The sequence below is a fragment of the Mustela lutreola genome, chromosome 4 (assembly GCF_030435805.1).
Source record: "Mustela lutreola isolate mMusLut2 chromosome 4, mMusLut2.pri, whole genome shotgun sequence".
Lineage (NCBI taxonomy): Eukaryota > Metazoa > Chordata > Mammalia > Carnivora > Mustelidae > Mustela > Mustela lutreola.
The window spans coordinates 126043256-126061379 of record NC_081293.1 but is presented as its reverse complement, the minus strand read 5'-3'; the positions used below and the strand labels follow the sequence as shown (position 1 = coordinate 126061379).

The 18124-nt window shown below is 37.4% G+C and overlaps 1 protein-coding gene across 4 annotated transcripts in view; it reads right to left on the bottom strand.

The window, feature by feature from the left end:
* DMTF1 (cyclin D binding myb like transcription factor 1) overlaps positions 1–9388 on the bottom strand; it is a 44437-nt gene extending 35049 nt beyond the window's left edge. For 3 of the 4 annotated variants that reach the window (XM_059170992.1, XM_059170996.1, XM_059170994.1), the window contains exon 1: positions 9234–9388. The gene's annotated coding sequence lies outside the window, so the exon portion shown is untranslated. The remainder of the gene's footprint in view (positions 1–9233) is intronic. The other variant, XM_059170993.1, reaches the window with a different exon arrangement.
* Between the last annotated feature and the right edge of the window lie 8736 nt (positions 9389–18124).

Here is an 18124-nt window from a genome sequence, read left to right as displayed (position 1 = left end):
GTTTATATACTCTATTTCCTTAAATAGTATTAATTAGTGGAAATTACTACATAAAAGAATCTTTTATGTAGTAAAAATTTAGAGTTTTTTTTAAAAAAAATATTTTATTTATTTGAGAGAAAGAGAGGGAGGGTGCATGAACGAGAGCACAAGAGCAGGGTGAGAGGCAGAGGGAGAAGCAGACTCCCCACTGAGCAGGGAGCCAGATGCAAGCGGGATCTGGAAACATGACCTGAGCCAAAGGCCGCTGCTTAACTGACTGAGCCACTCAGGCATCCCAGAACTTGGAACTCTTCTTTAAGTAACACTGAGACAGGGAAACTGTAAGGGACCTCATGGGGGGGGGTGTTTTTTTTTTTTTCTTTTGTTCTTTTTCGTGCTTCTAATTTTGCTAGGACCTGTACCCCTACCTTATACAGGCCTCAATGTATGTCCTCCTTGTAAAGGAGGTCAAGGAGTTAATGATTTCTTTGAAGTCTTCCAGCACAACTGGTAACATCTAACTAAGGAGTGACCAGATGAGGTCCTCAGGAACATTCTCCAAGACCTCAGACTCCGAACACTGGGGACAATACCCCAGGCTCCAGGGCCATTAAGTGACTTAAGGAAGACACCTGAGCACTAGTTGCTGTTTGACCAGTTCCTGGATACCTGAGAGGACATGTACACCAGACCACTGCCCTTAATAACAACTCCAGACCAGCAAACAAAGATGAGACTCTTGCCCATTTTCCTTTGAGTCTCCCTTTCAAGAAAAGTTGTTTGAATTTATATCCAAGCCACTGAGGTAGAACTTTATTCTTGGCAACCATTTTTTTTCTTTTTTAATAAAAAGAAAGCATGAAGCAAAAAAAAAAAAAAAAAAAAAAAAAAAAAACAGCACAAGAGCTCATGTGATAGGTGCAAAGTAGTCAATGGTTTAGTGTTTTCATCAATTTCACCAGGACCCAAATTAGTCTAAATTAAGAAAAAATAAAGGTAGATTTAAGACAATATAGAGATACGGTAAAATAATACCAGAAAAAAGGAGTCCGAAATGGCTAGCTGAAATAAAGTATTAAATTCTTGACAACCACTGGTTACAGGTAATTCTCTGCAGTGTACTAGCTTTAAATCAGAAATCTAGGTTCATTTTTAAAAATTTGGCAACTGAGGTTTGAGCTTAGTAAATGGTTCTAAGGTGCTTTGCAAATTAACAAGCGTATCTGTTCCATCAACAAATATTTATCCTTTACCTACAATGTATTAGGCACTCTCCAGGCACTGGGGATACTGGGCCATTTTTTTAATTAACTGTCTCTTTAGCTATAATCTTGACTCACTTTCCTGAGGCCTCTCCCACTCTCCACTGTAGTTAGAACTAGGAGGTCAATGTTATTTATTAATATTTAAGAAACTAATCTGGTTTTACTTGAAATTTAATTTTAATAGGTAACACATTTACATACTTCAAAATTCAAAAGATGAAGGTGCTTATGCAGGGAAGTCTGCTTCCTGCTCCAGTTCCCTAGTCACCGGGTCCCCTATAAGTAAACTCTATAAGTAAGTAAACTCTTCTTTAAGTAAATTCTTATCAATTTCTCAGGCTTCCTTCCAGTTATTTGATGCATATGTAAGTCAACATAGCCCTTCCTGCTACACATACTCTTTTTACAGAAATCAACACCGAACAGTACTTTAATGGCTACTTTGCAGGGCTTCAGCAAGATAAGGAGACACCACTACAAGAATGTGACTGAAAGCTGATTAGTAATAATAGCAAAGTCCCTAAAGTGGAGCCTGCTTTGGCCTGTTGCAGAGCAAACAAAAACAAAAACACAAAACCCCCAAAGCCCCGCAGCCAGTATGGCAGAGGCTTTCCATAATGAAGAGTAGCTGAATTTAAGGTTGGAGATAAAGACAGGGGTAGATCTCCCTCGGCCTTCCAAATATCCTTGGACGGTTTTCAGTTGGGGAATATAATTTACATGTTTAAAAGATCACTTAGACTGCAGAATGGAGAGTGGATAAGCAAGTTATGAAGATAAGCTGTTGTCTAAGAGAGGACTCTTGTTGGACTACTGACAACAAGCAAAGAAAGGAGACTGAACAAAGGATATATTTGGAGGCAGTGTTGACGGGATCTGCTCAATGAAGAGATGACATAAATTAAGGATAGGGGAACTATCTCAAACCTACTCCTAGGCTTTAGGCTTGGACAGCTGATTGAGTTTGGGGGGCACATGATGTGTATTATGTATTTTTATTACTATTAGTAGGAATAATTAACATTATAAGGTATTCAAATGAAGATATCACATTGACTGTTAGAAGCTGCAATTCAACAAGGATTAGACATATCAGACAAATAAGTTAGTGTCATGCAAATACATTTTCTAAAGATTTATTTATTTATTTATTTAGGCGGGGGAAGGGCAAAGGGAAAGGGAAACAAAGTCTCAAGCAGATTCTGACCTGAGTGCAGAGCCTAAGGCAGGGCTCAATTGCACAACCCTGAGCTGAAACTAAGAGTCCGACTTAACCCACTGCACCACCCAGGCACCCCGGCAAATAATTTTTAAACATAGTATCACCCAGACAGCTTTGGTGAAACAGCTTAGATTCCAGTTTCAGAGCACCCTTTAACAGGTGGAAATCAAGCTATATATAAGCAAGCAAAGGAGAATGAAAAGGACCAGCTAGTGATGGAGAAGGAAAACTAAGGTGTTAAGACACACAGAGTGTTTTTCAAGGAGCATTAAGTAGTCAACCATGGCAAGAGAGAAGATCATGGAGACGTGACGATCTGATCTGTCAATATGGAGAACACTGATGGCCTTAACAAAAGTATCTGAGGTATAGTGGGGACAGCAGCCCTACTGGAATACGTAGAGAATTCAAAGTAGGGAGACAAGACAAACAGGTCTTTTATGAGGTTTAGCTTTCAGGGCAAGTGAGAGTACTAGGTACAGTAATGTCTAGAAAGCTGTTATTTAGAAAAGCACATCTATACTGTATTCTGACAGGACTATGAGAGTATCTGAGAAATGTTGATGAATAAACTTGTGATAGTAGGGTACAAAGCTGAGTATTTTAGTGCCTTCCATTCTAATTCATTATACATGAAACTATGTTTAACTTCTGGACCTGTTCCTTATTTGGTTTATAGGGGAAATCTATCAGAAAGATATCTTCCCTTCATTCTCTATAAAGGGTTATATCATGTGTACTATTTTTATACTAACTAGAAACGAGAAGAGGGAAACAATTTTAACAGCCATCTTAACTGGTGAAATGGCTTTTTAGTACGTTTCCATCCATCCTTTGGTGGGTCTCTTAAATACCGACAGTATAGCAATAAAATCAAGAGAACATGTGAAATGCAGTATAAAATATTATAATGAAATACTTACATTCACATTTAAATGAAAAACGTATTCATGTTCATTGAGAGCTCCCAATGAAAGAGAACCCTATTTAATGTAGAACGAAAGAACAACTCTGGATCTGGTACTTAATACAGAATTTAATTAAAGAAACAAATCCTTCATCCTGTTCACTCCAGTATTGATGTAAAGTTCACATTCAATGGATTATTTTAGGACTGGTATTTCCATCCACTAAATCTACACAGAGGCATAACTCATTTTATTATACATTAAATTTTTTAATACAGTGAAGGTTTATGGTAACCCTGTGTTAAACAAGTCTATTGGCAACTACCAATAGCATTTGCTCATTTTGCATCTGTGTCACATTTTGATAACTCTCACACTATTTACAATTTTTTCATTATTACAGCTCACACTTGAACAACACTTTGAACTGCATGTGTCCACTTACATGTGGACTTTTTACAATACAGTACTGTAAATGTGTTTTCTTCCATTTTTCTATTGTAGGAATACAGTATATGATACATAAAACATACAAAATAAGTGTTAATTGACTGTTAGTGGTAAGGCTTTTGGTTAATAGTAGGCTATTAGTTTTGGGGGGAGTCAAAAGTTCTACAGGGATTTTCAACTCCCCAGGGGGCCATCTCCCCTAAGCACCCAACACCTGTATATTGGTTGTGGTGATTAAGACTAGCTGAAAACTCAGATGATAACATTTTGTGAGTTTTTTCTTAAGTTTGCACATTGGCTCTGACATGCTCTTGCATGCTTTTAAATGAACTACAGTAAGTATAAACCTAACTTGCACATGCCCTGAGAACCAAAAAATTCATTTGACTTGTTCTATTGCAACCTTTGCTTTACTGCAGTGTCTGAAAATGAACTTGGCAGTATCTCTAAGGTATACCTTTAATGGTCCTAATTTGCTAAGTAAACTGTCAAGATTTTCCAAAAACCACGATCAAGAAAAATGCATTTTTCCCTAGTTTGGGAATTAGTTTTGTAGGTAAATTTGTATCCGTTTCTGACTATCTAAGTGTGGGAGGGCATATTTTAGTGGAGATCATGAAAAGCACAGGAGCTAAAAGTTGCTGACCCTACAAGCTTGGAGTCAGGATTCTACACTGAAAGATATGATAAGACTAAACATTGTAAGATATGATAAGACTAAACATTGTAAGATACTTTTATACAAGGAAATCAAGCAAGCTACAGAACTTGTAACACTAAAATTTTATTGAATGAGTTGACTGAAAAACACAGATGCAGGGTTTCTGGCTTAAGGCCACATTTAATTTTCGGATGTTTTTTCTTAAACCAATATAAGGAAAGTTATTCATATATTCCACTGTAACATTTTGTGATGATCTTCCAAACATACTGTCCCATCTTTTGAACTTTTTCCTGCACTTACTTTATTGGGAGTATTTTCCAAGAGTTCTACTTATTTTTCCACAGCATTTTCAATGGGTGCATGCCATCTAAATTTATCTAACCATTATCCTATAAATGAACTTTTGTTTGAGGTTGTGCTATTATGAAGACCCCGTACTGACCACCACCACATCTATCATTGCGTGTAATTAATGCCTTAGGAAATGCTTATAAAGTGGATTTCCTCTGGAGTATGTAATAATTAAAAGATATGTTTTAAGATATTTTGAAATAAAACTCTTTGCTAATTAGAAAGTCTTAGTGAAAGAGAATCAAGATCAAATGCCTGTATCTTGAACATGGGTACACAGATCGTTGGCAGAAGAGAAAGATGCAGAATACTGTTTTAAGACAGAACAGGACACTTCATACTGAGGTTGAATGCTCTGGACGGTGGTTCCAGGCCCCTGGGGATTTGCTCTTCTATACACTTTGTGAAAAGCAAAGCTATAAAGAGCTTTGAGAAGCAAAGCTATAAAGAACATAAAGCATACTAGACTAAGGTAACTAATGATCCTAACAGCTTAGTTTTGCGGTGGCAAAATAGGACTACACACCATGTCAAAATTATTTGTTCAGTTTATTATAAAAGGCTTTAGTTGCTTAAGCTGATGATTTCAACTACCAACTATTTTCTTCTTAAATTTTATTTGAGAGAGCCAGAGTGAGTGAGTGAGTGAGCACACAGGCTGGGGGAGACTCCGGCAGGTGGAGAGGGAAAAAGCAAACTCCCCACTGAGCAGGACCCAATACCCAGGACCTGGGATCATGACCTGAGCAGAAGGCAGACCCTTAACTGACTGAGCTACCCAGGCACCCACAATTAACCAACTATTGAAAAACAATGTTATTATCAAAGAAAATTACTTGGTAGTATGGTTCATTTCAAAGTGCAGCATTTCATACATGGCTTGACAATAAAATCATATTGTTGATTAGAAAGAAAGACTTTTTCATGAACTGCATGATTTAAGAGCTTATAATCATGTGTATCTGGCTACATTTAAAAATTTTATCCATTCAAAACTGAGCACTTTATGCAAGGAACCATCAGAAACTCTTTAAATGGAAATATATCAAATTATCTCCATAGTCCTCTGATTTACACTGATGTTTAGTTTTAAAGCACACTTTCTTGACAGAAAGTAACATACAAATAAGCAGTAATACATAAACATAATGGGCATTTCTTTTGCTACATAGTATGTGATGGTAAATAAAGATTAGTGTAGACAATCCAGTGCTTGGAAGAAGGGCCTGACAAGAGTGTACTTAACCAAAATGACAGCTTAAAAAAAATTAAAAACTATCTCCAGTGTGCTTTTTCCTGACAACTTCTTTCTGGAATTCAGTCATGGAATGGGATATATTTCCACAAACTGGAAGCAGCAGACATGATAAACAGGTTCCTTCTTTTATTTATCTTTATGGAATCAAAGCAAAACCAAACCTATTTGTGATTTCTCTTACAAGAATTCTCTTCACAAAAGGAAAAGAAGGGGGAGAATGATATGAAAGCAAACAAATACCACATACATTTAATAAATGATCATTTAACAAAGCAATAAAGTTATTAACTTTCTCAGGTCATTTCCTATCATTTGAGGATTAAAAAAAGCTTTGGAACTGAAATTGCACAGCATTTAGAGGTACACCAATTGCTAGGCAAACCTTTTATATGGAAAAAAAAAAGTTACAGATTAGGGCAGTAAGAGGAGACTGACTATTAAAAACAGAGCTCCATTTTGAGAACATAAACATCCCATTAGTAGCATCTAAGACATAAAAAGTACAACTCTTCCTAAACTTCATTAGTGTTCTAAAGTTTTGCTGTCCCTGCAACAATTACAAATGTATGTTCAAAATGATCTAGAAGCTCAGTGTTTCAAAAAACACTTCCCAGCCCTCCTCAATTTTTAACATCAATATGCCAGGTTGTAAACCCCTAGGGATGCTAGTGTTTCACATTACTGTGGTTCATCCTCACAGGTGTTAACTTAAGCCAATGTACTTAATGGAGCATGACAAAAGCCAACTGTTTATAATAAGGTGGAGTTATTGTCAGAACATACAATTTTATTACAACGTTAATAAAAACTAGGGTCTGTAGATGCTGGAGAGATAAATGAAAGGAATAAAAAAAAGAAAAATAAGCTTCTGCTGTTTGTATTTCAATTCTAACCAGCAATATCTAAACTTACAAATACACTTCTCTCTCCCATTGCCTCAGGGTGAAATCAAATAAACCTGCTGTCTTAAACAAACAAAAACCTTAAAAAAAGGAACTTAAAAAAAGATTCAAGGACATCTGCCTTCTTTAGATAGAATTCTCTATTAGTAACCACATCCCAGCCATACTCTGCTTTCCAAGATCAAATCCTAACTCCAAAACATTCTTGTGACTGCTTCCCCTCAAAATATTTCTAAATCTTTACGTTCTGAGGAAAATACTTATACGATATGTATTTATTTGTCTAACTGCTCAAAGTATGAACTTAAAGTTCTAAGCAAGTATGCAATGCCCGGTACTTACTGATGAAGACAGGGCAATAGCATTTGGCCCCATCATCTAGCTCAACTGCAATCAAATATAGTCAGATAGTCACACAGAAAAGGCAGATTCTCGATCAGTCCCCAAAAGCGTATTTTTGGTAAGCCTAGCAACTAAACTAGTAGAAAAAATTTAAAAATTTTAAAAAGACAAAAATTAGCTTCTTGGTGGCACAAAAGTATATGGAAGTAAAAATAATGAGATAAACATGAAATGTATTTTTCATAACTGTAATTTTTTTCCATACAAATTCAAGCTGTTTTGTCCCTGGTGAACTATTCTCATCCCAAATTTTTCTCAGACAGCCTATTTTTTGGGAAGGAACTGAATATTTATTTTTTCCTAAATCTTAACTACATTTCTGAATCTTAACCTAATAAATGCTTTTATCACTACACCACCAGAGTAAAACGCTAAGTTTTTGGTATTTATCGCCAAAGAATCTTTAAATGTGAAAGTGGTGGTAATTATTCAAATTACAAAAAACAAAACAAAACAAAATAGTAATACTAAAAAGATTATTAGAAACAACTTTAAAGCCGGATCAAACCACCATTGAAAAATATGAAAACCTTTAAAAAAGAAAAAGAAGACACCTCGTTTGTAAAACTTTCAACACAATGGAAGAATAGTTTCTTACTTGGGCTGGAGCTTAAAAGCTGTAAATGGTTAATCGCCTTGCACGAATTAAAAATAAAAATAAAATTAGGAAAAGATAAAAAACATTTTGGAATGGTATTATTCTATTCTTAAAACCCGGCATATTCGAAAGTCCCCCTACAGACGATGAATTTTGTCGGATGTCCCAACAAGCAGCCTCTCCTACTGTCAAGAGGAACACGACGATGAATCAAATTACAAGAGCAACGACACACCGAATTTGAATTTCCAGATTCAAACGTGGAAAAAGAGAGGGACTACTGACTCACATTTCATATAATTATCACCCTCTCCTCATCTTCGCCGAGTATTTTTATTATAAAAACAGATGCTGTATCATTCAACTGCATGGAACGGCCCTTGGCCACCTCTCCTCCCAAATCTACGCCAGAGACTGGGTCAAAACAAAGTCTATTGTAAAGGACAAGAAGATTAAAAAAATTTAAAAACTTCCTCAGGACTCAGCAAAATATGACAACTACTACTCTGCAGACGCCTTTTACGGTTCTCTGCTCGACTAGGACACTCTCCCCTCCGCAGTCAGTCCAAGTCCCTCGTTTTAAGAGAGGCTGACCGAGTTACCGCGGCCAGCAACCTCGCCTGCCTCCGCATGGGGCTTGAACAGCAGAGCTAGAACGAATCCCAAAACATGGAAGAGTCTAAGCCGCAAACAAGGTAAAAGAAAAAAAAGGGGGGAGGGGGGAGACGAGACCCGCCCAACTCTCTCAAGCCCACCTCTCCTTCATTAGACCACATAAAACCGAAAAGGTAACCAAAAAAACCCCAAAAGGGACACCACGAGAAAGCAACTAAGGCTTCCTTACTCTCCCCATGCTCGTGCCCAATTCTCTACCGAAGCTGCCGGCCCACCCCACCCCCAGGGGTCCCGGCGCCATTTAGCTCCACCGAAGCCGCCGCCATTTTCCGCCCCCGCCGGATCGCTGCTGCGCCTCGGCGGCCGCTCACTACCCGACTCTGTAGCCCGAGCCACCAAGGCGGGCCGGGCCCTGAGAGGGAGGCCCTGGCCTGAGCGTGCGGGGACTGCAGCTTCAGCGTCATGAAGGCCCAGCTCCGACCCCGCCCGCGGTGCCCGAGTGCCCACAGCCTGTGCCGGCCGGCGGGAACAGGCTGGCAGCAAGGGGGCCGGACAGGCTCCACTGGGCGGAGCGGCCCTGGCGGCGGTTGGGACCTGAAGGTTCCATCGCACTTACTTCCTGTTTTGGGTCCGGGCACTTTGGAAGAACCAGGATGGAGGCTCCAAAAAATACCAGGATGGAGGAAGCAGCCACGGGCAAGAGTGGCTGCAGCTGGAGTGAGCGAGCGCGACGAGCCACCGGAAACGGAGCTACGGCCGCGCCCCGCCCCCAGCCCCCGCACGCTCCCCCTCCCGCTCTCCTCTCCCTTGGGACTGCCCTGCGTGGTGGCTGCTCGCGTCACTTCCGGCCAAGTCGGAGCGCTCTAAGTCCCGAGTTTTGGGAGCTTTGGTACCGGTTGTGTGGTGGTTCTTTGTGGTCCGCCCTTCTTTTCTCATAGGAAATCGCGGTACCTACAGTTCCGCAGCTGATGCTGTGAAGGAGGTCCATCTTTCTTGGGCGTAACTGTGGTCTTTCTGGCTCAGGGGGGCAATTGGGCCCAGCTGGCAGTTTCGCAAATTCGCCGTGCTCCGGAGCCAGTACGGCCGGGCGTGGAACGGAATAAGAGCCTTGTCTAGATGCAAAAGAAAGCCGGGAATTTTGTTTGGCTCCTCAAAGTGTGCATTACCATATAGGCGCTTTGGGCGTGTGGTGCCGTTCTAGTCAAAAGCATCCTCTGTGAGCATAAGATTCTCCTCTAGGGCACAGGCCGTCTTAAACCACTTTTTTTTCTAAGCGGGCTGCTCTTCAGTTGCGTGGGAAACTTTTAAGAAGGACCAATACTCGGGCCCATCCTCTGGACCAGTGTTTTAGAAGCTCCGTGAGACCCAGGCAGAGATTGTGTTTTTAAAGAGTCAAGGCCTTGGAAATCTTATGGTGGAATGGTCCGAACCTGTTACCACTATATAGGATTCCAACCTCATTTTTACTTGTTTCGGAAACTAGATTCTTGTAGTCTTTCTGTACTGAGTTGACAGAAGTTTAAAAGTTAGACTTAACTAATGTTCTTGCTTCCAACAACTATGTGTAGACTCAAACTATGTTGTCACAAGGGTAATGTAGTCCGTAAAGGTCAAATAAGGCTATGGAGAATGTGAAAAGGTACTCCCAAATTGGTCCTAAGTAGCTAATGAGGTTAATAATACTTAATAATCCCCCCGATTATCTTAGCCTGTTTTGATTTTTCTACGCAGTTGTGGTTTCCTTTGACTACAAAATGTTGTTGAAAGACTTTGTGGAAGAGACAGTAATTCACAAACATGGGGGTGTGGTGGTAAAAAACTGCACAATGAAATGGGCTTAGAAACATAAATATTTAGATTTTAACCCAGATGTACATAGTTTTCAGCAGTAGTCCACATAACCATGCTGTTCTTTGGGGTGAAAGAATTTCTCAGTCATAAATGTTGGGTTTCACAAAAGGAGCGTAAAACAATAAAGAGATACTATTATATACCTACTAGAGTGACTAAAATAAAAACCACAGACAGCACCAGATTCTTGTGAAGATGTGGAACAGGAACTCTCATTAATTGCTAGTGGGAATGCAAAAGGTTACAGTCACTTCGAGAGTTTGGCGGTTTCTTATAGACCTAAAAATTCTTACTATAAAATCCAACAATTGCTCCTTGATATTTACCCAATGAGTTGAAAAGTTGTGTCCACATAACCTGCACACAGATATTTATAGTGATTTTATTGATAATTGCCGAAAACTTGGAAAAGACGCCATGATGTGCTTCAGTAGGTGATGGGGATAAATTGTGGTACGTCCATACAATAGAATATTATCTAATGCTAGGAAGAAATGAACTATCAAGCCATTACAGGATATGAAGAAGCTTTAATGCACATAACCAAGTAAAATAAGTCAATCTGAAAAAGTTACATACTGTATGATTCAAACTATATGACATTATGGAAAGGGGAAGACTGGAGATAGTAAAGATCAGTAACGGCCAAGATTTAGGTCTGGAGAGAGGAATAGATGGAGCAGAGGATATTGATATTAAAATGGTAGATAAAAATGCTTCTATATTAAAGTCCACAAAATTTACGACACCAATAGTGAACCCCTAATGTGAACTATGATTTTTGGGTGAAAATGATGTCTCATTGTTGGTTCTTCATTTGTAATAAATGTACTACTCTGGTGGGTGATGTTAATAATAGAGGAGCCTACTCATGTGTAGACCAGGTAGTATATTGGAAGTGTGTACCTTTTAGTTTTGCTGTGCATCTTAAACACCTCTAAAAAAAAAAAAAAAAGGTCTCTTTGAAAAAAGAAAGAATGGAAGTGCGAAATAAGCCTTTGGACTTGGACAACATGAGCCAGCATTTTTTGAGTGCTTATGTGTCTAATGCTTCACCTGTATTAAACTCATTTAATGTTCACAGGTGTTAGATGCATCAGTACAGTTATTACAAATGAATCCTATTTTAGACAACCAAAAACAAGTGAAAAAATGTCCAAGGTCGCACAGCAGTTAAGCGATAGATTCAGAATTGAATCCTCAGCTCCACAGCCCATGCTCGAACTAGTACTCTTTTGCCCTTCACAAAGTACACTTTGGCAACAATCTTTGTGGACATGTTTGACCAATTTTCAAAAATAAATGCCAGAAGCAGCATTTTATTCCATCTAACTTTATTACCTATATGAGGTACTCTGTATCCTTTTGGTTACTACATATATCACTCCATTTTTAAATGAGTACATAAGTAATATGTAAGCAAAACCATGAGGTAGGATTGTATTGGGGAATAGATGTTGAAGTTAAACCTGAGTATGCATCTTGGCTTAATTGCTTAGTAATGGGTATGATAGTTCACTGCTCAGTTTCATTTGCTTTCAAAACATGGGAATAATAAAATTTACCTCCCAAAATAATGTAGGTATGCACTGCACAGAGCCTGACATGTGTAGTAAGCATTTAAAAATGAGCCAGAAAAGCAATTACTCTCAATTATTTCATTTAATGAAATAATAACTACATATGTAAAATTGTTAACATTAACATTTATGAGGAAGTGGCTCCTAATTAGCTACATTTTAAATAAAGCATAATCATCTAGGATTCTTTTTCAAGGCAAGACAGAGTGGTATCTGAATAACAGTCTGTCCATTGTCTTCTGCAAAAATTTGCAGCCTGCACTCTGCTGCACTCTGCTGTTAACTCCCTGAAAAAGTCAAGCCCATCCTCATAATTAATTCTCCCTTTCTGGCTGAGTTTCTTTCATATCTACCTTTTCCAAAGTCAGTTAGTAAATATTTGGGGAAGACAAATGAATTTTTTTTTTTAAAGATGTATTTATTTATTTATTTGACAGAGAGAGATCACAAGTAGGCATAGAGGCAGGCAGAGAGAGAGAGAGAGGAGGAAGCAGGCTCCCTGCTGAGCAGAGAGCCCGATGCGGGACTCGATCGCAGGACCCCAAGATCATGACCTGAGCTGAAGGCAGTGGCTAACCCACTGAGCCACCCAGGCGCCCCAAGACAAATGAATTTTAATAATAGTTTAATATATAATTTTAAAAGAAAATTCAACATCCATTTATGATAAAAACAGAGTGGACTTAGAAGGAATGTACCTCAACATAGTAGAGGCCATATATGACAAGCCAACAGTTAATCATACGCAGCAGTGAAAAACTGAAAGCTTTTTCTCTGAGATCAGGAACAAGACCAGAAATACCCACTTTTACCACTTTTATTTAACCTAGTATTGGATGTCTTAGCCAGAGCAATTAGACAAGAATAGGAAATAAAAGGCATCTAATTTGGAAAGGAAGAAGTAAAACACTATCTGCAGATGACATAGTATTATATATATGAAGTCCTGAAGACTATAAAAAAACTATTAGAATTAGTAAATCAGTAAAGTTGGAGAATACGAAGTCACATAAAAATTGGTTGCATTTCTATACACTAATAGCAAATTATCAGAAAAAGAAATTAAGAAAACAGTTCCATTTACAACTGCATCAAAAAGAGTAAAGTACCTAAAAATAAATTTACCAAGCATGTTAAAGACCTGTGTGTTGATATCTAGGAAATACTAATGAAAGAACTTAAAACAAATAAATGGAAGAATATTCCATGGGTTGGAAGGATTAATATTAATATTGTTGAAGTGTCCATACTACTCAAAGCAATACACAGAGTCATTGAAATCCCTTAAAAATTCTGATGGCATTTTACACTGAAACAGAACAAAGAATTCTAAAATTTGTGTGGAACCACAAAGACCTCAAATAACCAAAGCATTCTTGAGAAAGAGAACAAAGCTGGAGGCATCATGCTCTCCGATTTCAAACCGTATTACACAGCTGTATTAAAACAGTATGGTATTGGCATTAAAAACAGACCCATAAATCAATAAAACAAAATAGTACAGAAATAAACCCATGCATATATGGTCGATTAATTTATGACAAAGGAGTCAAGAATATACAAAGTTTAAAGGACAGGCTCATTAATAAATAGTTTTGGGAAAACTGAGCAGCCACATGCAAAAGATTGAAAGTGGGCTACTATGTTACATCATATATAAAAATTAACTCAAAATGGATTAGATACTTGAACATAAGACCTGAAACCATAAAACTCCTAGAAGAAAACCTAGGCAGTAGTCTCCCTGACATACGTCTCGGCAATGATTTTTTGAACCTAACACCAAAAGCAAAAAAAACAAAAACAAACAAACAAAAAAAACAACAACAAAAGCAAAAATAAACAAATGGGACTATCTGAAACTAACAGTCTTCTGTACAGCAAAGGAAACCATCAATAAAATGAAGAGGCATCCTACTGAGTGGGAGAAAATATTTGTAAATCATGTATCTGATAAGGGGCTAATACACGAAATATGTGAAAAACTCATACAATTCAATAGCAAAAAAGCAATCTGATTTAAAAATGGGTAGAAGATCTGAATAGATATTGTTCCAAGGAAGACACAGATAACCAACAAATACATGAGAAAATTTTCAACATCACCAGACAGGGAAATGCAAATCAAAGCCACAAAGGGATATCACTTCACACTGTTAGAATGACTATTATCAAAAAGATTAAAAAAAAAAAAAAGCATTGATGAAGATGTTGGTAAAAGAGAACCCTTGTGCATGGTTGGTGGGAATATAAATTGGTGCAACCATTATGGAAAACAGTATGGATGTTCCTCAAAAAACTAAAAATAGAATAGCCATATAATCCAGCAATTCCACTTCTGGGTGTTTATTGGAAGAAAACGAAAACACAAACTCAAAAAGATCCATGCACCTCATATTAATTGCAGCATTACTTGTAATAGCTGAGCTATGGAAATGACCTTAGTGTCCATAAATAGATAAGGAAGATGTGGTAATGTAATATTACTTAGCCATAAAAAAAGGAGATCTTGCCATTTGTGACAATACAGATAGACCTAAAGGGTTTTACGTTAAGTGAAATAAGTCAGAGAAAGACAAATACCATATGATTATATGTGGAAACTGGAAAAAAAAAAGGCAACAAAATGCCCTTTCCACCCCAAAACAAACCCGAAGAGCATAGGTATAGATATCAAATTGATAGCTGTCAGAGGTGATGGGTATAGGGTGGAGAAATGGATGTACTTAAAATTTTTTTTAGTACTAAATAAAAAAAATAATAAATTTATTATAGTAACACCATATTATCTTTAACTTGCAAAATCATTGTAAGGACTTACTATAATGTAATTTGAAAACTAGGGCAACTTTCTGTAGTTAGGTTCTAGGTTATTTCTACCTTAGTACTTTGTAACTGTGTACCTACAGAATGCAAGAGATTTTTAATATTATCCTAGGATTTACCTAATTAGGAATTAAATATTTTGAGAAAAATCATGAGAAATAGTCCTATCCCAAATAGAAGTTATATTATAAAAGTATTTACAGCAGAGTTACGGTATTTGCTGCATTTGCTAGTTATGAATAACTCTCTTGGACTCTAGATTTTTTTTATAACACTTTCTTAAAGCTCATCATGATAGAATATTGATGAAATTAGCTTTCTTTTATGAAAGGATGATATATGAGTACAAAAGGTGTTTCATATACTGAGAGACAGGCTCTGTGGTTCCGTGATCCTCTTGTATCTTGGATGATGTGAAAGAGATGTTTGCAAGAGCTTTTGTTCAAAGTATATGAAAAATGCAATTACTGAGTAGTCCATTTTCTTTCTACCCAGTTTCTGAGTCATGTTAATACAGTTTGTGGGTTACACTGGAAGGCTTTCAAGAAGTTCTGGGCATCTGATGGGGATTCCTATGCTAATAGGGGAAAGAACAAACTGTCCCTAATTAGGCCCACACATCAGGCTCTTCCAGGTCCTCCTCCATCTCACATTTCTCCTCTAAGCTTTTCTCCGGGGCTTATGGTATTCCATCTAATACTCCTTTTTATGCCCTGCCTTTTGGATCAGTGTCTCATTTCCACACTTTCTAAAATCTCTCAGTCTAGCCACCACCTCTTTATACGCTCCTCACCTTTTCTCTTGCAGTAGGTCTTTATTGAGACTTACTAATGGAATATTAGAAAAATTTGGTTTCTCTTTCAGTTAGGAAAATGGAGAACCAAGACTTTGGGTACTCCCAGCAAGTGAGGATAAAAGTTTTCATTCTGTCCTTGACATTTTTTTGTGCAAAATAAAACAGTTAAGTTACTTGACTAATAACTGGGAGAATGTCTGGACCCAGATTCAAAGACCCGTTCCTTTACAGTCTGTCATAGGAGAAAGAAGGAAGATATACCAATAAGCCAGGAAATCATTGCCAATTTTGCAAGTTATAAGGAGGACACAAATTGAATGCTCTGAAAGTGAGCTTTCCATAGGGTGTTCAGAGTATAGCATTCTGAGAAGACATTTGAAGAGAGACTTGAAAGATGACAAGAAATGAACATAGGGGTAAAAGGTGGGAGAACATTTGTCGAGTTAATATGGGAAAGAGTGTATTTGTAGAAAGCAACTGGCCTCTATAATGTTTATAAAAGGGAAAGAGCACAGTGTTAGTAAGGGGTAGGCTCAGTCTCTCTTGCAATATTAATTCATTTTTAAGTCCTCTCCTCTAAGATTGGAGGTCAGCATATGCCCAGGAGTGGCTGGACCATCTGCAACTTCTGCTTTGCCTTACTGCTTCAGTTTGTCAGCATATGGCGCAGTATTTCAACTTAATAGACTCTTAAATGTTTGTTGAGTTGAGCAACAGTGTCTTAAGCCAGAACATCAGGAAGATAGTCATTTCTCTTCTTTGGCAATAGTTACTGACCACCGTTAGCTTGGTTTTTTCAGATAGCATCACTATTTGTGTAACTCTGGAATAAAATACATACTACCTTTTATTATTACTATAGTGCAAGGAGTTTTTTTGTTTTTTGTTTTTTGTGTTAACAGACTTCTCTAAAAGTGAGCATTTGTCTAACAGAAGGTTCAGAATTACTTTATTGCCCAAATCTCCTTGTCCATTTGGATGCAATATTTTAAGGGTAGAAGCATTACATTTTAACCAGCAGATGTCCCTGTTGTTTAGCAAGATTTTTTTTTTTTTTTTTTCTTTCCAGAATAGTAGCTTCAAGAGTCGGGGAATTCTGTGGTTTGAATTTGTTCCTGTTACACTATGGTAGACCAATGATAAGCCTCATCAATAGGAAAACCAAAGGGATATGCTTTGAAATCCAAATGTGAAAGGTTTTCTATCATTCAAAGACTTGTCATTGATGTATCCCCTATTCAGTGCACCTTTAATTTTCTTGCACAGAATACACAGTGAAAGAAATGAGAAGGAAATAAGGAATGTGTGTGGCTTCTAGCTTTCAGGCGCTTGTGCATCTGTGGTACACTTATTCACTGGCTTCGTTCTGCAGACCTTTCTGAGCACTATTTTAGGCAGAAGAAATATGGTAGGGATCAAGAGACATAATGTCCTTGCCCTCAAAGAACTTATTTTCTAATGGAGGAGCTTACATTATAGTAGTTTTTTTTCAATGTGTCTTTGTAAAAAAATAAAACAAAAAAACCCTCTTGGTTAAAGTACCAATTTACTGAATTGTTTCAACTGCCTGTAAAACTTCCTCATTATTAACTTAAAGAGGGATCAAGACAAAATATGAATCAAATCACTTGGCATCATCAAATTAGTGTGAATTGCAAATATTAGGAAAGGTGGATCAATGCTTATTGGTTTTTCTTCATCAAAGCACTTCTAAATTACATACAGCTCTGTATTTAATATTGTTGTTAAGTTTTTTTAACTCCAGTGTAGTTAACAGGCAGTGTTATATTAGTTTCAGGCATACAATATAGTGTGACTCAACATTTCTACACATTACTTAATGTTCATGAGTGTACTCTTAAGCCCCTTCACGCATTTCACCAGTCCCGCCACCATCCTCCCCTCTGGTCACCATTTGTTTTCTATAGTTCAGAGTCTGTTTCTTGGTTTGTTTTTCTTTTCCTTTGCTCACTTCTTTTGTTTCCTAAATTCTGCATAATGAGTAAAGTCATATGGTATCTGTCTTTCTCTACCTGACTCCTTTCACTTAGCATTATACTCTCTAGCTCCATCCATGTTATTGCATATGGCAAGATTTCATTATTATGAATAAATATTTCATTATGTATGTGTGTGTCTACATATATATATGCAAATACATACATATATATATGCAAATACATATATATATATATATATATATATATACATATATATATATATATTTACCACACCTTTATCCATTCATCTATTGATGGACACTTAGGCTGCACTTAGGCTGCTTCCATAGTTTGGCTATTATAAATAATGCTGCAATAAACAGAGGGGTGCATGTATCCCTTTGCATTAGTGTCTCTGTATTTGTTGGATAAATCCTCCATAGTGTGATTTTTAAAAAAATATTTTATTTATTTGACAGACAGAGATCACAAGTAGGCAGAGAGGCAGGCAGAG